The sequence below is a fragment of the Balaenoptera musculus genome, chromosome 3 (genome assembly GCF_009873245.2).
Source record: "Balaenoptera musculus isolate JJ_BM4_2016_0621 chromosome 3, mBalMus1.pri.v3, whole genome shotgun sequence".
Taxonomy (NCBI): Eukaryota; Metazoa; Chordata; class Mammalia; order Artiodactyla; family Balaenopteridae; genus Balaenoptera; species Balaenoptera musculus.
The window spans coordinates 16,641,408-16,666,982 of NC_045787.1; the positions used below are offsets into that span (position 1 = coordinate 16,641,408).

General features: G+C 35.0%; 1 protein-coding gene across 4 annotated transcripts in view; it reads right to left on the reverse strand.

The window, feature by feature from the left end:
• CDH18 (cadherin 18) overlaps positions 1-25,575 on the reverse strand; it is a 588,690-nt gene that overhangs the window by 480,086 nt on the left and 83,029 nt on the right. For 3 of the 4 annotated variants that reach the window (XM_036849392.1, XM_036849395.1, XM_036849394.1), the window contains exon 1: positions 781-880. The exons of the other annotated variant lie outside the window; for it this stretch is intronic. The gene's annotated coding sequence lies outside the window, so the exon portion shown is untranslated. Of the gene's footprint in view, positions 1-780; positions 881-25,575 lie in introns of those variants that run through there. 4 annotated transcript variants of the gene reach the window in all.

Consider the following 25,575-nt stretch of genomic DNA (forward strand, 5'->3'; position numbering starts at 1 on the left):
AATTGTGATTTCCAAACTCAAATAAGTCCAGTTAAAGAAGTCAGAAAATGAATCAGAGTTAACAAACAAAAGGGCATATATTAAATAAAGTGTTTTGCTGGGCACAGGAGGCTACCTAATTCCTTTTCATTCATCATTTATAGTGCCCTTTGAAAGAAGAAAAAGTTTCATCTTAAGCTTTAATAAGCATTTATGGAAGCGTTTCATGGGGAAAAAATAAATAAATGAAGGAGAGAAAAGAGAAAATGAGCCTTGCCCTGCTGCAGCTTCAGTGCTCAGATCATGTAATTTCAGAGGTTACTGGAAAGGCAATAATTAAAAAGCACTATGGAAATTTCAATTTCAACGTCCCTGTTTCCATTCTGACAATACTTTCCCTCACTTTTACAGACAGACATAAACGACAGCTTATTTTCATGGCATTACAATTCAAATGCGCCTTGCATAGTATCCTTCCAACTTCTTCAGGGGCAGGGCAGATAACAGTACATCCACAGATAAACATAAACAGAGATCCGGCTGTGTTATCACACTCACATGCCATAGGCTCTATGGCAACATTCTTGGATAAGAAAAAAAAAAATTTTTTTTAATGTATACAAGCGATAAGGCTCACGAAGCATTAGCTCCAACTTTCCCATTCGCAGCAGATCCTGTGAAACCAACCCAGAGAGGAAGATTTCACCAAATATTGTTTTCACTCAGAACCGGGTGAGCAGCCCCATTGCACGAAAATCTTAATGTCACTCCACAGTAAAGTGTCATGAATTGAAGCCTTACCTTGGCTGACTTGCCCTCATTGGCGGAAAGGAACTTAATTTACGAGCAGCACGGAGGGGACTTCGCCGGTGCCTGCGCCCGCTGCGCGGGTCCTCGGAGAGCCCCGGGCTGGCTCCGCGCTCCTGCGAGCCCCGGCTCCGCGGCTCCGGCTGCGGCAGCTCCCGAGCGCGCCTCTGATTGGCTGGCACGGCCAGCCCGCCTGATCCTCTCCTTGCCTGTCTCTCCTCCTTCCTCGCCTCCCCGGCTCTCCCGTCCGTCCGCTGCCTTCCCCTCTGTCTCCTCCCCGCCCCGCCGCCCCCATCTTAACGTACTTTGGGGGCTGCAGAAATTCCACGGCACACAGAACGGGACACCCTTTAGCCCCCTCGCAGCAAGGTCGTGGGGAAAACAATGGCATTAATGACATAGTTAAAATATTCAAAAAACCTGGACCGGCGGCCTCATCTTTAGTATCGCTGCTCTCGAAAAATGACGGCCAGGACTCCGTGACAGTTTAGACCGTCAGTTCTCCGCGGGGGAGGGGAAACGGGGGGCCAGAAGGGGTTTGACTGTCAGATGCAGTGGGAGTAGCCTTCGGGAGGGAACGAGAGGAAAAGCAGGCAGGGCAGGCACTGATGTGGCAGGCTGGTAATAAATTTTCCTATTTCCGTGCAAAGTCGTCACAGCCTGCTAAACATTCAACTGCTGGCTCATTCATCAGTGATGCATAGTCCGGTGATAGCCGTGAGATTTAGCTTGAGTGATGGTCTTTAACGCCTTCCCCCCAAGTACTCAAGGCACGGAGGGTTTATATGAGATAGACCTTTCCCTTGGAGGTCGGCATATGTTTGTGAGGATGAATAGGAACCGCAATGCCGTTCCTACCCCCTTTGCTTGTACCAGAAAAACACACACACACACACACACACACAAAACTTCTAACCTCTTCTTACTCCGGAATAAATTTAAATGATTTGTAAGGTACATAGCTTTTGATAACAAGGATTTCAGGCCTGATTGGCTATGTTCACAATTGATGTGAAATGACTTCAGCCCTTTCTTCCAACACAAAATCACCCACACTCACTCATTAAGAACATCAAGCATCCCCATTTAAAGGAGTGGAGTAAATAAGTGTAGGAGTTTATCTAAATTGAATGGCTATTCCAAGGATCACTTGGCAGATATATTAAGAATTATACAAGACCCTCAGTCATTCCAACCTCAAAGAGGACAGGATTACTTGCTCTGGTTAGTTGATACTATAAATGCTCACAAGCTAGTGTGATAGAGGGAAAAGGCCCTCTAAAGGCCAGAAGACGTGGATTCAACTTCTGTCTCAGACTTTCCTCTATATCAGAACCCGTGTAAGCTGTTTCCATTCTCTGATTCTAAGGAGGCTTCTCTTTAAAATCTAGACACTAATCCTCACTTCGGAGCCTCTCTGCACAGATTAAATGAAAATCTGTGCAATTTTAAAGAAAGGATGTTTTGAATCAACTAGAGTTACATTTGACTACCTTTATTTGGCTTGACTGATGTGAAATGTGGACAGATTTAATTTGCTTTGTGTATGATTAAACAAACCAACAGAAACAACAAAAGCAGCTGATGGATTGGATTCTTTCTAATTGTGAAGGAATTGCACATTTAAGTGCGTTGTTACTCCTCAGGAAGATGTTAGGAGTCAATTAGAATTTGGAAATCTCCAAAAATCTGAACTCTCAGGGAGAAGTGGTATGGAAACAATAGCATCAGAAATAACAAGCCAATGTTGTATTATGTTTTGTACATTCTCTCTCATGCAGTTTCTGATTCAAATGAGATTTCCCTTGCATAGTAACCAGACATAAAATCGTATTCATTTGTGGTTATTGAAAAGCATCCATTTCAAATCTTCCTGTTTTGATGAAGCCCTGGGAGCACAAAGAAAGGAATAGTTATGAAAGATAAAGGCGATAGAAAGAGGAACTTTTGGTCTTTAAGGGGTCATGTAGTTTAATTTAAAATTTTCACCTGATGACATTCTCTAGAGAAGCCTAACTCTTTTATTTGGCTGACTCTAGTTGAATGCAATAAAATGTTTGTCAGTTTGCTACAAAAGCTTTTGCTGAGACACCAGCACTGAGCATCCTAGGGACACACTTGAATACAATGTGTTCTTGCTAGTCTTCCTTGGTGGTTCTCCCTGGATAAGACCGTAACAAGCACATCGAGTGGACAGTCATAATGGAAGTCAACAGGCACTTGCTCCTTAGTGGGATGACATGCAGAAGAATTTGTCAGGTCACCAAACAATACAATCTATTTCTAGGAAAAGAACCCCTTCACCAAGGGAGGATTTATATCTAGTAGACTGCCCTCAGATTAAGGGCTTCAGATTCTCCACAAACCCAGTGATGCAACATACAATGGATTTAAATGGCTTCCGAAGTTTTCTATTCTGAAACCGCACCAACTTTCCCTAGTCCTAGAAAAGCAAGCCCGTCAGCCACTTAGTGTGTCTCTTCTATTTTCAAGTTAAAAAGGAGAAAGTAAGTGAACCTATGCAGAAGACGCTGCTTGAGGAAAGCCAGGTTGTAGACAGGTGCTTTTTTTCTCCTTGTGTCAAAGATAACTTCAAGAAACTGGACAATGCATCAGTCAGCAGAATATATTACAGAGCTCATCCCTGAAACTGAAAGCATGGACGTTTCTGATCCCAAGTCCCCGCTTATGTTACCTTCGGAGAGTTATAAGAATCATTTTTGCTGGTGGCAGGGAAGCATCCAACACAAGACTGATGCTGGTCAGACTATAGAAACTGGAAAGATAAAATTGTAACGCTAGACTGTGATCATTCTCTGAGAGACAGACTCAGGAAATTGTCTCTTTAGATGTCATCTCATGCTCAGTTTTACCCTGGAAACTCAGGAGTCTATGCAATGTTTTCAAACATAAATAAAGAAGGAACATAAATGAAATGTATAAATATCCCTTATTATAATTCAGCACTTAGAACAATTAACTACAGAAACATGGTACCATGACTGAATTTTAATTGAAATGATTATTGAAATTACATTAATAACAAAAAAAAGTGATCAGATTTTTGTGTAAAGAAAAACAGCTGGTAAAACACGAAGCAGTACATGATTTCCTTTGCAGCTATTTATTTTATGTGCTTGGGTGACAAATACTACAGATTATACGTTTTTCTTAAAAGAATAAAAGAAAATTTACACTGATAAAAAATATTATCTCTAATAATATTCTTAAAATGACCTAATAAAGTTAACCTTTACTCACTCAGAATACTGGGGAAACACTGAGGCAGGAAAATAAAAAAGAGATAAAAAAAACTATTTCAAAGTTAATTATAGGTGTAATTGATTTTAAAAAGTAGTGCCTTCTTTACTATAATAATTAGATTAATAAATGCACCTTTTTAAAGTTTTCTTCAGTGCGTGTAAAATATGAAAAAACAACAACAGCAGCAATGCACTTGTTTGGATCTAATGGGGCAGTGTTGAAAACTGACAAAGGGAAAAGTAAAACTCCTCAATTTCTATAGTACATATATTTTATTTCCATAAAATAGATACTTTTTGCACTGTACGTGATAGAATAAGGACACTGGGTTCCAAATATAAGTGAAAATTTACTAACTAGTGGACCCTAGTTTGAAGTGATTAATTTTTGGACAAAGATCACACAAAGTACATGCCAGGATTTTTTTTTTTTAAATATCTGAAATAATGTCGGTAAACTTTGAAGATTTGGTAAAAATAAAATAGTGCAGTAAGAAGAGAGATAAGCAAATATTTTCCCAACTTAAGACAAGATTGAACACGGAGTCTACAAATTAGACATTATTGCACCAAATGTGAAAGCTGGCCAAGTTACCAGGTGACTTATTAAAGAGATGAGTGGACCAGTAAGGAAAGAAAATAGTGAGATTGCCCGAGTCTGTAATCACATTCATATAAAACTCATTTCAAAATAATTCTATTGCTTTCTATGACAGACATGCTAGGCAGGAACTAGGGGAAATGTACATGATATGCTCTTTCTATATGTCATCATCATCTCTCGTGATTTCATTAGAGCCCACGTGGAGAATTTTAGTACAATTGTTCGGTGTAGCAACTGGTTGAGGCCCCATTCTCTCACATTTAAAAAGGTGGAGGTGCTCTCCTGGAGGAAAGTTTCTGGTAGTAAGCCACAGAGCTCTAACTCCAAACATGATCATGGTTTTATTAATGCTACAAACACTGAAGTCGTCCATAGGAATTTTATACTGGAAGCCAGTATATTAGGATGAAGAACTGGTAAAAAATTTAAGGTCCTGAAAAACTTAAATGTTATCTCAAATCTAACAAAGAAGAAACCCTACAGCTGGGTCCAAAAGTAGGAGTGTATTAAAAATATGGCCATGGAGACAAGTCTTTGAATGAAAACTTATGAATAAGACTTAGAGATTTCTACTGACAATAATTTTAGTATAAATCAATTGTGTGATATGGTCATCAACTTCAAAAACAAACTTATGGTTACCAAACGGGGAAAGTGGAGGGGGTAAATTAGGAGTTTGGGATTAACATATACACGCTACTATGTATATGAAAAATAGATAATCAACAAGGACCTACTGTATATCACAGGGAACTCTACTCAATGGTGTGTAATAACCTGTATGGGAAAAGAATCTGAAAAAGAATGGCTATATGTATAACTGAATCACTTTGCTGTACACCTAAAACTAACACAAAATAAATTTTAAAAAAGTAAATGTAAACAAGTGTCCTTAATAAAAGCAAAGCATGGACATGGGGGTGGTGAGGGTCTTAACTCTAAAATATTGAGACTGTACCTGGTATATTGCATTTTACGAAGACTTAGCTAATTCCAATACTTCTAAATTAATTCATATTTTTGTAAGCTGCATCATGATACATTCATTCAGTTGACAAAACTAATATCTCTAACTCCTTTCTCTCCCTCAGCCCTGGGATAACCTCCACTCCTTTCTTCCCCTGTATCTCGCCCCTACCTTATCCATCCTCCAGGGGTCAGAACAAAGGTCACCTTTTCTGAGTAAGCACCTTGCTCCAATAGGTTTGACTGGCTCTACACTTTTTTGAGGCCATAAAATACTTTTAAAAGTCTGTCAATATCTTATTTAACAAATTGTGGTATGGTTAGTGACAACATGGCAGAGTCGTTGAGAACATAGAATCTGGAACCAAACAAACTTGGGAAGCTACACAATTCTATATGCTTAAATTGAAGTTTCTTCTTCAGTAAAAAGTCCATAATATTGCCTATCTCTTACACTTCCAAGGAGGATTAAATATTTTAAAACATATAATGTACTTAAAACAGCGCATATAGTAACTTGTATATAAATGTGCTTCCTTTACCATTATATGTCTACATATCTGTCTCCTAATTGAATGCTAGCTAGGAATGAACACCCAGTACCTGGTACGTGCAAGTGCAGCTGGGTGTAATGAGACAACTCTACACTGGAGATGGAAGATCTAGGGTTAAGCCACTTGTCTACAACTCATTAAATACAGAGGTGCTTAACCAGCATGTTTTACTCTCTGTACACGCTAGCTGACTTGTAATTCTCAGAACCACCCTCACCTTACATGGAGATTTTGCAAATCCTTAAAGGGTTTTACACGTACAAAAGGGTCTGGCATATAAAAGACTTTGAATAAAGTTTAGTTGAATCTCAACTGTAAGGGCTCAGTAAGCGTTCATTAAATAAATTGTGTTTGATTTCTGTACTCCATTTTGTAGCAGAAAAAGTCAAATCACAAATAAACTCTTACCCAAGAGCTTTTTATTAAAAGAGAAAAAAATAGCTTCCATGGGATGTCCTAGGGACATTCGCTCACTCAGTTCAACCTCCCGTATCTATCTGTATTTACCTTTCTGGTGTTATATAATGAAAACTGACATTTCAGTGACCCTGAAGTATTGTAAGATTCTTAACTATCAAAGAAATATTATATTGCACACAGTATATAATATTTACAATGCCAGAAAAGAGACAAATATTTAAAAATCATTCTATAACCTCGATTTATAAAAACAAGAGTTATTTAATGTTCAATTAATCAGAACTTCTGGTTAACCAAATCTCTCATCTTTTCAGAAGTATATTTAATTTGCTAATGTACATTTGTGACCATCCCAGACAGAACGGTGGTATACACTAACTTTTTTTTTATTGAAGTATAGTTGACTTACAGTATTGTGTTAGTTTCAGGTGTTCAGCAAAGTAATTCAGTTCACTAACTCTTAAACTTACTATTATCAATGTTTTCCCTGAGAACACCATATAAGACACTTTGAAAACTGATGCATATATCTTGTCTTTTAAATTTTAATATTTCAGCTTTTTCTATGCAATTAAAACACTTATTAAATATTTTCAATAAAACACCAACGTTATATTGCAAAGCATATATGTATTGATAATACTTTATTTAATCTTCTCCCTGTTACTGAACATTGATGTTGTTTCCAAGTTTGGAATATTATAAATAATGCTTCTATGAACGCTTCTTTTCCTGGATCTCTGACTACTGCACTTGAATAGATTCCTGGATGTGGAACTACTAATACAATTTATGAATATTTCTTAAAACACATGATTATGTTATTGTTCCCCAGCACATTAGAGAAGAGTAGAAGTTTAATTGGTTCCTCACTACTCTGAGCAAGAACATTTCTTTTTCAGTTTGCTTATTCAATGGCTAAAAATTATTATCTCATTGTTTTAATTTCTATTCATGTGATTACTAGAAGGTTTATTGACTGCTTCCCTGTTTTCTTCTCATAATTTTCTGTCCATATCCATTCTCTTAGCATGTTATTGCTAATTGAGGATATAATGGACTTAAGTTGTTTTAATGATCAGAAGACATTTAGAAAATTGAGTTCAACACAAGTTTCTACACTTCTCACATTTAGCCAGAAAAAGGTGTGTGTGTATATGCTTATAAATTTCTATATGTTTAAAATTTTGTATTTATAAACATAATAGATGTATACATACATATATATATAATTATACATATATACCTATGTGTATATATGAATGTAAACATGTAAGTATACATGTGTGCATGAAGAGATTTATTCAGAAAATACATACAGAGTATCATATAGCAAGTACTGATATAAGTTCCATTGATGGATTGCAAAGTAGTAAGGCAGATTCTCTGGCTTTAAGTAAAACAAAACAAAAAAAAACAAAACAAAAAAACCCCCAAAACACTAGAAAGAAACCACTAAAATGCAATGCAACACAACAGATTCTATAAGCTATATATGGACAGTGTTTTTCATATATTACTAAATTGGTAAATTACTTTTAATACCACACACACACACAGTTGTCCAAACAGAATCCTGACATTAGCTTTGATGTTTGTCCTCACCACCATGACGAGCTGCACAATCTGATGAAGGGTGAAAAATGAAAATATGGAGATTTGTTAGGAAATATGGGGATTTGTTACACATTAAGATTTTCAAGACGGCCATGACAAGCAGTAAACCAAACACGGGGCCTTTCTGAATGTGGAAGCCTGTGGGATTATAGCAGTTGCATGCTCATGAAGCAGGCTTCCTCACCACTACCATCAATACAGTAGATCCAAGTTCAACTCATCTTGCTTTATTAATAATTAAACCATCCACTAAGCTCTATCTCAAGTTCTTCCTCTTTATAGTCTACCATATTCCACCATCATCTCTTGCCTACACTTTTGCTATTTAGGCAGGTAGGATGACTGTCAGTTACCATGAGTGCTTAACTTCCATGCCAGGTGACAGCTTTTGCACTTTAAGTGCCAGAGCAGACAGATCAGAGCAGGCGCCCAATGTAAGAAAGGAGTTGGTCTGGCAGGGACACTTGCCTAAGCTTTCTAAGACTTAATAGGTGACCAAAATATATTGGTTGAATACATGGTGGTTAATTATCACTCTGCACGCTGAATTGCAAGATGATAAAGCTTTTGCACAATTATAGTTATAATTAATTAATAATTAATTTTGCACAATTATAGTTATAATCCAGAAAGATATAATAAATGCCTTTAACTTGGTATAAGAATAGAAAAGCGAAAGGTATATATATAGATATTTAGAGAAATAATTAACTACAATATAATGCAACTAGGAATGAATCAGAATTGTCAAGCTTAGTCCTGAAGAAAATGATGCTGTAATTAGTAGGAAGAAGAAAGAAAATAATATCTGGTTGGAAATATTATAGATTCAGACTGGAATTGTGCTGATGTTGAGGTCTTAGCTAGACACCATGAGGAGTTATATAAGAGTCACTTGGCAACGTGAAACTGCAGCTTGGGAAATAGTTTTGAGTGAAAGACATAATTTTATGAGTCATCTACAGACAATACACTAATAATAAGAGCTGTTACAGCCCCTGAAGGACAAGAGAAAAGTTTCTACAGGATCAATGATAAAGACATCCTAGGTGGTGAGAGAAGGAGAGAGGAAGGAAGAAATGGGAGAGGAGAGAAGAGAGAGATTGTACTTAACAGAAGTCAGAAGAGATGATTAGAAAAACACAACTAAATCTCAAATTGATATGATTTTAAAATATTATTTCTCAGATAAACAACCTAACCTTACACCTAAAGGAACTAAAAAAAGAAAAAACAAACCCCAAGTTAGTAAAAAGAGAGAAATCATAAACATCAAAGCAGAAGTAAATTGAATTTTATATTGCTTATTGGTAAACAAAACTTCTCTCATGTGTACAAAGGCTGCCAGTGTAAAAATTGGAAACTCAATGATAGTGTGGTCACTATGGAAAAAATCTCTGACTAAAAATAGACCAAATTAACTCAGTAGAGATTTGCATAGTCTACAGCATGCAAAACTGGCAATTTTTTTTTTTTTTAATTTTAATGCATGAGAAGCTTGGTTTTCATTTGGGAATGTGTGATTAGTTATACTTTACCATTTTCTTGCTTATTCAGAGTTGTTTATAAAAGGATTTCCAAGTAGTATGCATGTATAATTAATCATAAGTTAGAGAGTATATAGAAAGCAATAAATTGAAATGTGAGCTCTATCATCTTCTCTTACCCTGAATGTGTGGGTGTATATGTGTTTGAGTGCACAATAGTAAAGGTAGCTGCTATATATTAAAGGTTATTTATATTGCTACTTTGAAAGAAAACTTGCATCATCACAGAAAGCCTGATTATTTTGAACTCAAACAAACATTTATAGAGGCCATCGACCCCATAAAGAACAGAACAAGCTAAAAAGAGAACAATGTCTCTGAAGTATTGTCTAGAAAAGTGTGTCCAAAATAAATTTCATATTGCCAGTTTTAATTTGGGACTCTAGGAAGATTGGTTAGATCAAAAGGGACTTCATTTACCTGGATCTCTGGGTGCTTTATGTTATTATTCTTTTCCTTTTTGACTGCAAGTCAACTGTGTGTGGTAGGCTGAAATAATTTCTCTGTAGGGCTCTTGCGTTGTATAAGCCCAGTGTTTTTGGGCACCATAGGCTGTGAGAATTATGGGACAGGCTCAGGAGAGCAGTGAAAATTCAGGCTTTAAATTCATTGTTTTGCTCAGTGTTTGGCCCTTAGAGTAGCCACATTAAACTATAGGTACTGTTAGATTATTATCAGAATATTGCAGTCCTACTAAAACATTAATGTAGGCCACAAGTCACTGCCAGAAAGGAACCGTCATTGCCCTTCTTTGCCTATCTAAAGATTCCTCAAGCAGCCAATACTCATATATTATAGTTGGCAGGTTTATACGTATTGTCCCTAACCGCGTGTTTTGCCTATCCTTACTAACTAGTCATTATTGACACTGATGGTTTTCTCACCATATTCTTTAAGCCAGAACTTCTCCTTTCTAAAGTCTCCCAAATCTTTCTAGTACATTTCAACTGTGTTTTGAATTTTACTCTCACCTAAGAGGGATCCAATGATACAATTTTTGTATTAAAACAGCATTGACCCCATTTAATCAACTACTAAATGTATTGTATATTAGACTTGCTTACTGTAAAATCCTTGTCATTATTTTTTTTTCCCAAGGAAAGTTAAAAACAAATGCTTAGATCTTAGATAGAGACCAATTTGGGTCAAATTCTGGCGTTGCCACTTATTTAGTGTGTTGACATTGATAAGCACTGGCTCTCAGTACATCTTTTGATGGTACAATAAATAGCACATTTCTGGAGGAGAAATTGTGCTGATTACAGACATTGAAGAAGGTAATTTGTGTAATTTACCTATTACAGTATCTGGTAATACAGTATGTACTCAATTAGTTACAAAAATAGACACAACCTCTCTGTTACTATTATGATTTTACCAAAGGCTATGCATATAAATGGCATCTTCCTAAATGTGACTAAGTTAAGAGTGACTGCAACAAGGAAGAGAAAAATTACAAAAGAAAAACAGGGTATGATTTGGGGTGATAGCAATAGGGTTCATTTTTGACATCTTGCGCTACTGAGATTACCCACATCTCTGAAAAGTGAAAGGCAGGACTAAAGAAGGGATCTGCTGCCATCCACAATCTGTTCAGGGAAGATATAGATTTTCTCTATTTCAAATTTCCAGAGGACAAAAATCAGAGCTTGGAGATAAAGGGGATTGGTTTGCCAATCACAGAACCTATAGAGCACAACAGTGAGTATGTGAAACAGAGAAAAAGTCAGAAAAGGAATGCAAGCAAAAAGAAGCAATTCGCTTTTTGGGTTTGTTTCCTGCAAAGTCATCGTGAACTTAATTATTTTAGGACATTATTGGTGTTGCTTCTACATAATTATGACTGATTTTGTCCAAAATCAGTTTTAACATCTATACATCAGGATGTGGAAAGAAAGATGAATGTGCATTAACACCACTGTCAAGGATTCAAACAATTATTTTTGACATTTAAGAAGTTGAAAAGGTGCCTCAAGACTACAAAAGTTGTGTAAATCTGCAAACTTTTATGAAAATTACAACATATATAAATAATAGTATGTGGCTTTGTGTGTCTGAGTGTGTGAGTGTGTATTGGAGGGTCCTGGGTAGAAGTTGAAAATAAGAATTTTTTATTACAGCTTTAACCTGCTGGAGGAATATCACACTACTTTATAAAATGTTCTGACTTTAAATTTAAAACACGGATTTCAAATGGACAATTAGCTTTTCCTAGTAATTGTACTGTATTTCCAAACTTTTTTTAAAAATATTCTATGATGACCATTTCTAAACATCTTATCTCTTTATTCTACAACACTTTTTTTTTCTGTTTGTCAATAAATGACCTCATATCAATTCCATTTAAAAAACAGAAATAAACACAAAATAACTATTTTCTTCCTGTCAGAAAATCGAAACTGCTTGCATCTAATATATTCTACTCATATTCTTAATCTTTCGTATTACAAAGATAGGTCTACTCTTATTTAATGTCAACCACTTTACTTTTGCTCCCAATCCAATGTGCTAGATATTGTCCTTCATTTTGCACTTTTAATCTTCTAATCCATCAACAAGTCTATAATGTGTTCTAAATCTGGCTGGATTGCCTTTCAATATCTTCACTAGTCCAAGCCACAATCCTCTCTCACCAGGACTCCAACGACAGCCTCCTAAGGTATCTCTTGTTTCTCACAAAGAGGACAGAGTGACTATCACATCAGAATCAAATCCTCATATTTTGTCAATTGAACATGTCCTTGACCTGTCCTGTTTTCTTCACATATGTGAAAACTAAAGGAAGGCCTAAATATCCATCTTCTTCCACTCACAAAATTACTTCAGTCAGCCCTCCCTCTGAAGGGAAAGGTAGATAGGAAAGAATAACTTAACTGTAGAGTAACCTAATGTTTTATACATTAATCAACTTTATTTTTTTTTATAAATATGAAAAGACTATTCAAGAATTAGGAAGCATTTGAGGGAAACTAAAATCAGAAATAAGAAAATCTAGGATAGAACAAGTAGTAACCTTGAAAATGAATAGACAGCACTTTGGGATGGAATACACTTAAAAATTAAGAAAAAAACAGGTGGGCTGGATAACAGAATGGCCATATTAAAGAATACATTGATCACCCAGAAGAAGCCTGAGAAATTTAACACACTAAAGAAGTGACTACAGAGACTACAAAGACCATACCAGTATAAAAATGAACAGGTGGTATATCAAAAAGAAAGAAAAGAAAAAAGAAAAACTTGAAGGGTAAATAAAATAAATAAAAATTTCCTGTGATCAGGAAAAAAACAAATCTTTAACTTGAAATACTCCATTAAATTCTACAGGAAAATCAGAAAGAGAAATTAGGAAAACAACCCCATTTACAATTGCCTCAAAAATAATAGAATATCTAGGAATAAATCTAAAGAGGTAAATGATCTGTACTTATAAAACTATAAGACACATGGAAAGAAAGAAATTGAAAGATCACACAAACAGATGGAAAGGTATACCAGGCTCATGGATTGGAAGAATACTATTAAAATGACCATACTACCCAAGGCAATCTACAGATTCAATGCAATCCCCATCAAAATGCCAATGACATTTTTCACAGAACTAGAACAAATAGTTTTAAAATGTTTATGGAAACACAAAAGACCCTGAATAACAAAAACAATATTGAGACAGAGGAATGGAGCTGGAGGTATCATGCTCCCTGATTTCAAACTATATCACAAAGGTATAGTAATCAAAACACTATGGTACTGGCACAGAACCAGACACATAGATCATTGGAACAGAATAGAGAACCCAGAAAGAACCAACACATATGGTCAAGCTATGACCAAAGAGGCAAGAATATACAATGGAGAAAAGACAGCCACTTCAGTAAATGATTCTTTTGCATGTAGCTGTTCGATTTTCCCAACACCATACTGGACTACCCTCTCACTCCAAGAACAAAAGTAAACTGAAAATGGATTAAAGACTTAAATGTAATACCTAAAACTATACAACTTCTAGAAGAAAACTATTATATAGGTAGTATACACTTTGACATTGGTCTTAGCAATATTTTTTTGGATATGTGTCCTCAGTCAAGGAAAACAAAAGCAAAAATAAATCAGTGGCACTACAACTAACTAAAAAGCTTTGGCACAATGAAGGAAACTATCAACAAAACAAAAAGGTCACCTAATGAATGGAAGATATTTACAAATAATATATCTGATAAGGGATTAATATCCAAAATATACAAAGAACTCATAGAACTCAACATCAAAAAAACAAACAACTCAATTAAAAAATGGTCAGAAGACCTGAATAGACATTTTTCCAAAGAAGATATTCAAATGGCTAACAGGCAGGTGAAAAAATGTTCAACACCACTAATCATCAGAGAAATGCAAATCAATGACAATGAGCTATCACCTCATGTCTGTCAGAATGGCTATCAAAAAGAAAATAAATGTTTGTGAGGATGTGGAAAAAAAGGAACATTCACACACTGTTGATGGGAATGTAACTAGGTTCAGCCACTGTGGAAAAGAGTATGCAAGTCCCTCCAAAAATTAAAAACAGGTTACCATACAATCCAGCAATTCTGCTCCTAGATATTTTTCCAAAGAAAACAAAAACACTAATTAGGAAAGATATATGGACGCCTATGTTCATTGCAGCATTATTTATAATACCCAAGATATGAAGGCAACCTATACATGAACAAATAAAGAAGATGTGATACACATACACACACAACTGAATATTACTCAGCCATAAAAAAGCATGAAATCTTGCCATTTGTGACAACATAGATGGACTTAGTGGGTATTAGGCTAAGTGAAATAAGTCAGGCAGAGAAAGGCAAATACTGTATGATTTCACTTATATGTGGAATCTAAAAACCAAAACAAATGATCAAACAAGACAGAAACAGAATTATACATACAGAGAATAAGTGAGTATCAATAGTTTCCAGAGATGAGGGGAGTGGGGAAAGAAGAAAAATAAGCGAGGGAGATTAAGAGGTACAGAATTCCAGCTGCAAAATAAATGAATCACAGGGATGAAATGTACAGTACGGGGAATGTAGTAAAAAATTTTGCAATATCTTTGTATGGTGACAGTTGGTAAATAGACCTATCCTAGTGATCATTTTGAAAGTTATAGAAATACTGAATCACTCTCTTGTGTACCAGGAACTAACAGTGTTGTAGGCCAGTTATACTTCAAAACAAACAAATTCATAAAAAAAGAGACCAGATTTGTAGTTCTCAGAGGCAAGGGTGGGGGGGGGGGGGGGGGGGGGAAATTAGATGAAGGTAGTCATAAGGTACAAACTTTCATTTATATGATAAATAAGTACTAGGGATGCTGTGTACAACATAAATATAATTAATATTGTTGCATGTTACATGTGAAAGTTAAGAGAATAAATCCTAAGAGTTCTCATCACAAGAAAAATTTATTTCTTTTAGTTCTTTAATTTTTTATCTACATGAGATGATGGATGTTCACTAATCCACTGTGGTCATCATTGCATGATGTATGTAAGCCAAATCATTATGCCATATATCTTCAACTTATACAGTGCTGTATGCCAATTATACCTCAATAAAACTGGAAGTAAAAACTTCTAACTGAAAATAATTTTTAAAAATACACATGAAAATTTCTGGTGAAATTTTAAAATGCCAGACTAAAGAGAAAATTCTAAAGACTTCCAGATAGGAAACAAAACAAAACAAAACAAAACAATAAAGTAGGTTATCTATTTATAACTGAAAACCTGACTGGCATTAGATTTCTCACCAGCAGTAAATATTCAGAGATAGCAGAGCCTATTTGAAACAGATGTTTGAATCTAGCATTCTTGTAGTTTGCCATATTATCAAAGATAATAGCAAGATGAATATATTTGAACATGAGAAAGTGAAGAAATTTTATCTACACCTGTATATTTTAAGATCATACTATAACCAAATGAAAAAGAATGACAAATGAATAAATAAACAAAAGGAAGACACTGACACAAGAAATCAAGACATACTTGTTAAGGAGTAGATCCAGACAAAGTGATCATTAAGGTAAGTTTTCCTGATTTTAAGACTATATTCAGGACTCCCTATACCACTTAAATCAGATTCCTCTGATTTAAGGTAAATGCCTAGGAATCTGGATATTTAAAAAACTTCCATTAATTTATTCTTATGACTAGACAAGTTTCAGAAATTACTATTAGACCTTAACATTTGGAAGACGGTTCTTTGAGCAACAATTTCAAAGATACAGGATTTCACAAATGGACTGAAATTACTGATTTGTCCTTTTAATAAACGTACAAAGCATGAAAAAATTAGATGTTAAATCAATGTAAATCCAAATAACTTATAACACACAAAATAATATGTTTAGCAAAACTGGAGGGGCAAGATGAAAGGTGGACAAGACATCAACAGATACAAACTAGATTTGGGAAATCAAAAAAGAGAAATTTAATTATTTTAAGCCATAAAATCATAGACTAGCAGAACTAAGGGGGAAATAGGTAGTTTAAGTGGGTTAAATCCCTTATCTCTCAATGGTGGAGAGTTGACAGATAAATTTTTTTAAGTTGTGAATATAAAATATATAACAGTATCCTCTACCAGAAAAATTAAAAATAGGTAAGTCTCTGGGGAGTGGGACTTGGAGGAAGAGATTTTCTTTCTTTCTTTTTTTTTTTTAAACATCTTTATTGGAGTATAATTGCTTTACAATGGTGTGTTAGTTTCTGCTGTATAACAAAGTGAATCAGCTATACATATCCATATATCCCCATATCTCCTCCCTCTTGCATCTCCCTCCCACCCTCTCTATCCCACCCCTCTAGGTGGTCACAAAGCACCAAGCTGATCTCCCTGTGCTATACAGCTGCTTCACACTAGCTATCTATTTTACATTTGGTAGTGTATATATGTCCATGCCACTCTCTCACTTCATCTCAGCTTACCCTTCCCCCTCCCCATGTCAAGTCCATTCTCTACATCTGCATCTTTATTCCTGTCCTGCCCCTAGGTTCTTCAGAACCATTTTTTTTTCTTTTTTAGATTCCACATATATTTGCTAGCATACGGTATTTGTTTTTCTCTTTCTGACTTACTTCACTCTGTATGACAGTCTCTAGGTCCATCCACCTCACTACAAATAACTCAGTTTTGTTTCTTTCTATGGCTGAGTAATATTCCATTGTATATATGTGCCACATCTTCTTTACCCATTCATCTGCTGATGGACACTTAGGTTGCTTCCATGTCCTGGATATTGTAAATAGAGCTGCAATGAACATTGCGGTACATGACTCTTTTTGAATTGTGGTTTTCTCAGGGTATACGCCCAGTAGTGGGATTGCTCGGTTGTATGGTAGTTCTATTTTTAGTTTTTTAGGGAACCTCCATACTGTTCTCCATAGTGGCTGTATCAATTTACATTCCCACCAACAGTGCAAGAGGGTTCCCTTTTCTCCAAACCCTCTCCAGCATTTATTGTTTGCAGATTTTTTGATGATGGCCATTCTGACTGGTGGAAGAGCTTTTCTTAAACATTTTGAACTGTTGGAATTTTTTGACCATGAGAATACCTATAATTTCTCGACTAACAGCAACTGAAATATCCATTAAAAATTAACATTGGAAGTAAATAAGGGTTAATGCTCAGATTGATGAACTATGAATTTACTTTTAATTTTCTCTTTTCCTACTTCACTGTTTCCATATATTTCTCAATTAGCACATAGAATTTTATAATTAAAAAAATAAACTATTTTAATTGTCTGTTTAATCATTACCATGACTTTAAAGACATTGTATTGATTTAGACATATTCCATGAAACACAGTACTTAGCTGCTATATGCATGATAAATCCGTTGCATAATGAATAATTTCTTGAATACTATACATTTCTAGTACAAACATAAAATAAAATGCATTTAATTGTTTCTTTTCAAAATTGCAACAAAAGCATTTTATAACTTAAAGTTAACTTAGAAAAAACATGCTGCATTTATAAGAAGAAATTAAAAATTGTTTCAAAGGACCTAAAAGGTGCACTTTATTTGATGAAAAATTAAAAATGTCAATTCTCAGTTAAACATGTTAAGAACTTTACACAACCACAACCAAAATTTGAATGGAATTTTTTTTTAATTGGCAGATAATGTCAATTTCATTTCAAGATTGATTCACTGGAGGTACCAAGACAGTTTTAAAAAAGATTAGTCATACTGGGACTTCCCTGATGGTGCAGTGGTTAAGAATCCGCCTGCCAATGCGGGAGACACGGGTTCAGACCCTGGTCTGGGAAGACCCCACATGCCGCGGAGCAATTAAGCCCATGTACCACAACTACTGAGCCTGCACTCTAGAGCCCGCGAGCCACAACTACTGGGCCCCCGTGCCCTAGAGCCTGTGCTCTGCAACAAGAGAAGCCACCGCAATGAGAAGCTCGCACACTGCAACAAAGAGTAACCCCCGTTCGCTGCAACTAGAGAACATCCGTGCACAGCAACAAAGACTTAATGCAGCCATAAATAAATAAATAAATTTAAAGATAAGTCATATTGAATTGACCTATAAACATCAATTACATTTTGAGTGTAAATTTTAAATGTAGCTTATACATCAGTAAATGATTCAATGTAACCAATAACAATGTGAGAAATATATACAGAAGATATAAAAATTTACTATACGACAAAGTGCCATTGAAAATTAGAAAACCAAAGAGTGATCATTTATTAACTACAGAAGGTTAATTGGCTAACCATTTGGAACAAAAATAAATCCTGATTCTAATCTGATATATACCAACAACCGTTTCTAGGAGTAAATACTTAAAGATTAGAGTGTTGATTTAGAAATCTTTCCATGAAGACACAGTAGATCAGTATTTAACTGATCTGTGCATGACAAATTTGTTGAATAAATAAATGATTTTATAAAAAATGGAATACATTTAAATGCTGAGAAAAATACAGTTAGATAGCCATAAAATCTTTGAATGTGGAAGGAATTTTTAAGGATGACTCAAGATAGAGAAACAATATAGTAAGTGTTCATGGAAGAAAAAAAATATCAGAGTGAATAGATCAGAATTAGCAAGGCAAAAACTAGCAGGAGCTGAGATCAAAGATGTTTACTGAATATTTGAAGTGAAGTACCTTAGTGGAAATAGTGGTGTGTTTGTGTGTTTGTGTGTGTGTGTGTGTGTGTGTGTAGATAATTTGTCTACAAACTAAGGCTTACAGGACAAATTGGCCTTCCACATATTTTGGTATGGTATGTGGACAAATATTTTTTAATATTTTTCAAATGGTTAAGAAAAATCAAAGAAAGAATATATAGTGAAATGTGATTATATGAAATTCAAATTTCAGTGTCCATAAATAAAGATTTATTGGAACACAGTCATGCCCATTTGATTACAGTCTTTGGCTACTTTCATGCTGTAGCGGAATAGAGTAGGTTTGACAGAGACCATATGGCCCACAAAGCTGAAAATATCTACTATCTAGCCCTTTTCAAAAAAAATTTGGCTTATGCTTAATGTAGACATATCTTTTATGAGTTTTTCAATCCATACCACATACCATCAATTTGATAGGCAAAATTTGACTAATTTTCATATATAAATAATACTTTAAACTTTATATGAGCTCTGGATATACATCATTTATAATGAAAATGCCAGATTGCTTTGAGAATTGGGCAACATGCAAATATAATTATATTTGTTTATTAGAAAAAAACACATACATGTAGAAAATCAGTGTACATGCCTTTGTGATACATAATCATGTTTGCCAATTTTGTGGTTACACTGAATTTCTCAGAACAAGCTTTATTTTCCATTTTAATTAAGCCAAACATTTAATTACATTTCCAATATTCTGTCAGCAGAAACACATCAATAAATGTAGAGTGGAAAATTATGAGAGCTGGTCTTTAATATCCCATCACAAACAGAGCATGTGATGGGCAATCTGTTCTTTGAGGGTACATAACAACCATGCTTCCCATGAATGTTAATTCCACTAAAGCATTCAACTACAGTACAGAAAGTTTTTTAATTTTTAGCTAATATCTTTTAGTTAAAGTACAAAATCTTGAAAGTATATCCTATTTATAGTGATACCCTGCCCCTTGGGGTTTTAATTTCCAGCACAAGAGAATTCAATAAATGAATGGATAGTGCTTATCAAATATAAAGTTTGCTGCCAACCAAATAATGCTCTGCTCAAATTCATATCAATAAAATTATAAAAACACTTAAAATTTTAATTTTATTTTCAGTAGTCAATATGTCTAGAGCAATTTGATAAGTGCTATGGAAAATAAATGGTATCTGCCCATAAAGTACCTACAATAATACATTAGATGAAGTCTTGTAAATGTGAAAAAGGAAATAAGAAAAAAACTCATATCCAATGAGAGATGTTAGTGTAGAGAAATAAATGTCTTAGAAGGGTTTTCTCCCATCAGCTCTCCTGGAGGACTATGCTTCGGTATATCACCTGGATTCCAGAATCTCTCCTTAGGTTTGCATACTCAGAAATCTGACTGTTACCATCTAAGAACAAGTCAATTTCTCAGGACCAAACTGCCATTAACCAAGCTCACAAGACTGATGTGTGAAATCAGAATGGGGATGAGTTCATCTACATGGAGAACTATCACTGCCTTTTAAAAGAAATTTTTATTGGAGTATAGTTACTTCATGATGTTGTGTTAGTTTCTACCATACAGGAAAGTGAATCAGCTATATATATACACATATCCCCTCTTTTCTTGACTTCCTTCCCATTTAGGTCACCACAGAGCACTGAGTAGAGTTCCCTGTGCTATACAGTAGGTTTTCATCAGTTATCTATTTTATACATAGTATCAATAGTGTATATATGTCAATCCCAATCTTCCAATTCATCCTACCCACCCCCTTTCCCCCTTGGTATCCATGTGTTTGTTCTCTATGTCTGTGCTTCTATTTCTGCTTTGTAAATAGGATCATATATCACTGCTTAAGAAGACCAAAATAGCAAGTTCTTACATGAGTGTATCCTCTCTGTTGAAAAAGGAAAAAGTCAAGTTATAATGTAAAGATAGCTTTGTGAGAACAGAAGGAGAGCCAAGGAAGTTAATAATATCATTCAAATACTTAATGGCATTTAACTAGATAACCTAATTCATCTTGCTTCAAAATATGGTAACACCTGGCCAGAGCAACCTCTTTATGAATGGAAAATGCTGATATTTGCTCCTTATTCTTTGTTTCCATGGCTGGTAATAGCCCATTCTCAAAGATACATTTTTTATTTTTAAAATTTAATAAATTTAATATGGTTGCAGTTATATTTTGCTGTACTGAGAGCTATTCTATCCTCTTCTTGGACGATGTGTCAACAGAACCCTCGGGTACTTACATAAATAAATAATGGAACAGATTATATCCTCCATTTAACCCTACATGTTGGAAAGTTGTGTGTGTGTGTGTATATATATATACACCAAAAACATAGTATTCTAGAACTAGAATAACAATGATCTTATCCCCTAAAGCTGGCCTTCCCCCTATATTTTCCTATTTCAGTGAATGACATCATTATTGATCTAGTCACCCATTTCAAGGATACAGGGATCACCTTTTATTTCTACCTCATCTCACGCCCCACAAACACCTAGTGTATCATTATACACTATCATTTTGCCTCACAAATAGCATTTCAATTCCATTCACTGTCTTCTATCTCAACAGACATCTTTCTTGTCCAATTTATCATCATCTCTCCTCTAAACTACAGAAATAGTTTCTTAACTGGCTTCTGCATGTTAACTGTTATCCCCATTCAAACCATGGGTTATTTCCAAATATAAGCCTGATGCTTATGTTCACGTCATTAACATCCTTTGATTGATTTTACTGTTTTTAGAGTGAAGAGGGAAGTCCTTACTTTGACAGTTAAGATGAAGTATCATTATTTAGTTGTTGTTTGTTAAGAATCTGAAATGTGCCTAGGACAGTGAAAGTGAATATTTATAATTGTTCAATAAACATTAAAATCTGCCTCAGTGATATACATCCTGAAAACAGGATCTGTACAGCTACACTGATGAAGTACTTAGTTTTACATAATGGAATCCAAAATGACTTCAAAGAAAAGTTGGCATAGGAAGAATAAGAATTTTGTTATGAAAAGCAGTTGGAGAGGACATTTTAGTCTAAGAAGGGCAACATGGTCAAAAGTACAGTTAGCATTGTTAAGTGTTTTGTTTGGACTAGGAGGGATCAAAATTGGACATGACACCAGAAGAGTCACATTTGTAGGGTTCCTATCCCAAACATTTCCATGCTTGTCACCAAAGCACTCTTCTCTGAAGCAAATTCTTTTTGCTGCTTTGTAATGATATAACAAAATTCCTCTGTAGTTGTCAATTTCGATCCCAGAAGAATGGGCAAAATAAAAAGACTTTATTTCATTCTTTTACTTGGAGGACACATCAAGAGGCTTCCCAGGGAAATTAAAATCAATTCTAAGCTTCTAATTTGTATATTCTCACGTAAGAGCATCTATAACAACTGTTGTAGTACCATTAAAGTAGATAAAATTACTTGAGCAAATAATTAAGACAATGTCAAAGCAACAACTAAATATTTCTGGTAGTGGCAAGAACTATCCTATAGTCTAAAAGCATATGTGCTACATTATGTACTTTATTTCTCATCTATGTCAATGAAGCTATACCTCAAGAGAAAAATAACTAATTCCTGTGAAGTTTGAGAGTGTGTTTGAGACACTGAAATTTCAGTGTTTCCAGCACCATCCATATTTCTAGACAAAATTATTTGAAAAAGATGTTCAGTGTTATTCAGATTCTTTTTATTCTTAAAAGTTAAGGCTTGCCTTTCCTAAACAGATACAATGAAGATTAGAATTACTTAAAAGTCTGGAGATACCCCCTGTCAAATGAACCATTGATGTTTCCAAAATTAGAAGTCTGGAGATAATGAAAATTTAAAATAAAGTCACTGGACCTGTTATTTTAAAACACTAGCCATGAGCACCTTTATCAAAGATATACTGTCCGTCAGTTGCATCTTCTCCAGTGTGTGTTGTATATGTGTTGTATGTGTGTGTGTATGTGTATGTGTGTGTGTGTGTGTGTGTGTATGTTTGGAAGTGCTTTATAAGGAACTAAGGTATTATTTCAGGGCAACAAGAAATACTGAAGAATCACCACTGATCATTCTACTATCTCAAAATATCTACAGAAAATTAATTGTTTTGTTTTCATTCTTCAAAATTACCATTAATTCTCAATGCTGTTGATATTGTTCCCATAAATATTGTTTATGAACTGAATATGTTTTCTATAATTAGCAAATAATAATCATTAGGCACTGCTTCCATAGTATTCAGAGTTTTTTATATCATTTATCTGAATGACAGGACCATAGATGCCAAGTAAGCTTTTGAAAAATTTTGAAAATTTTCCATGACCATAACATTTTGGAATGATACTAAAAAGTTATTAATATTTGCCACTAATAGGAAGTCATTATTTTTTATAAATGAATCTGAAAATGGAAAATAATTTGTCAACTTTCACATGCTGATCTTAATTTACAAGCATGTATTATTATACTATGAACTTAATTATAATTTGTGAAATTATAATACGGTTCCTATTTCAAAGGCAATCTATTGAACATGAGGGGAGGGGGCGCTTGATAGTTCAAGTGCAGTAGAATAATGTCACTAGGGTCCCTGGTTCAATGTGGGGAATGCTCTTACTGAGCCCAAATCTCACTGGCTCCTTTCTCACTGAGTCCCTCTGTCCCTGGGTTCTCTCTGTAGTTCTACGAACAGTTATGACCCTGTTAAGTTTTGTATTGCAGCTTAAAAATAGGGCTTAACTTATTAGATTGATGACCAACAAATTTAGAATGTCTTTAGATTCGTTTTTTGTCTTGGACATTAAGGATGAGAAAGATTATTTTTAATGCCTCTTAGTATCTGATTCTGTTTATATATGTTTATATATTTGTATCGATTGGCTAATATCATGATGAGTTTATAGATACCATCCATATCAATAATAGCTAAGGCTTCTATTTCATCATTTCCTCAATTTAGACTTAAACATTTCAACATAGATCTTACAAACAAGCCTTAGGGTACAACATAGATATTTAAAATTCACACCTATCAAAGTATTTTTACATACCAAACCTTAAGGGAACCAAAAATTCCCTTTGTAACTACTGTATTATAACCATATTATGAGGCTAAAAGTAGACTGTCACTTGGTTTTATGCAGCCAAGTGTATTTTTGATGTGCTTTCCTCAAATGCTGTTAACAGTAAGGAAAGTTGTTTATGGTGCAATCCAAAATATTTTTAGATTACTTAAGTCAATAGGTACCCTGCTGCTTCATGTATCATTTAAGAGAATGTATTGCACTGTGGTTGTACAAAAACTTCAATGACAGACTATTTGTGAAATTTCTCTATTACTTCAAGAGGGTAAGAGTAGGGGTTCTCCAAATATGCCAGAAAGGTATAGTGCTACTGCACTTTCAAATTAATGAAGTCAGTCCAGTAGTGAATATTCAACTGCATTTCAACATGTTTACAAGAGAAGGCTCTCTGCTAAGTCCTGCCTATAATTTTAGGATACAAAGAAGAAAAATCTATAGTCTCTGCATATACACCATTTTTGGTGTATTAGAGAAGAGAGAGAAACAGATGGTGGAGGTTTGATACTGGCAATGTGATAAGTACTGCTATGATGGGATAAAGTCAGGATGAGAACTCTTCCAGGAAATGGCATCTAATCCAGTCTGAGAGGAACAAGAAAATCTTCCCAGAGGAGATATACTATGCTGACACCTGAAGGGTAGATAAGAGATAATCATGTAATAAGGGCATGAGACAGTCAGAATCTTCCAAAGCAAACAACTAGATTTAAGTTTTCACTCATGTAATAAAGTAAAGATACAAATACTTGTTTATGTAGTTAAAAAGTCAAAGACTAAGCATAAGAATGATTCGGCCGTCTTCTTACAGAGTCATCTTTCTGTAACGCTAGACAAGATTTAAAATGTTATGGATGCGAAGTGGAGAAGAAGTAGTGGTGTGAATCCAGAAAGTTGAAGTCTCAGTCTGAGTAAGCATCATTCAGAAAGAGCGCCAATGAGCCAGGTGGAGGCATGCATGTAAGCATCCTATTACTTGTTTTCTTGCCAACTGAAGAAGAATTTGATGATAGTAAACTATTCAACTATTGATCATTCAGTCAGGAAAGAAACTTGTCTGAGTTCTGATGTCCCCTTTTCATGTAGAGATTATTCCTCGGTGACCCAGGATGTACACATATTCCTCTAATGAGGAGGGAGGAACTCTGGACGTCCATAGAGCTGGCGATAAGATGAAAGGAAAGGATATGTTCTGGATCAAGAGTGTCAACAAGAATAATCACAGAATCTTGTAGAGTGGGGACAGTAGAAGAATGAGCCAGGGTTTTTGATGGAACTTCTAAGAATCTCTGTGAATGATAGAATTGCACTTCATGTTGATTACAAACTCTGGTTCAGAAATGGAGATAACACATATTTAGCCATGAAACAATGCATGGTTTACCTGGATCAAGTTTCCCATAGGTCCCAAACTGATAAAAGTGTGATCCAATATTTACTCTGTGCTCTGAACAGGGCAAATGAGAGAGAAACAGAACTGGCATAGCTCCCAGAAGACAGAGTGATTGGGCATACACCGCCTGTCAGAGGGATGTGGTACAA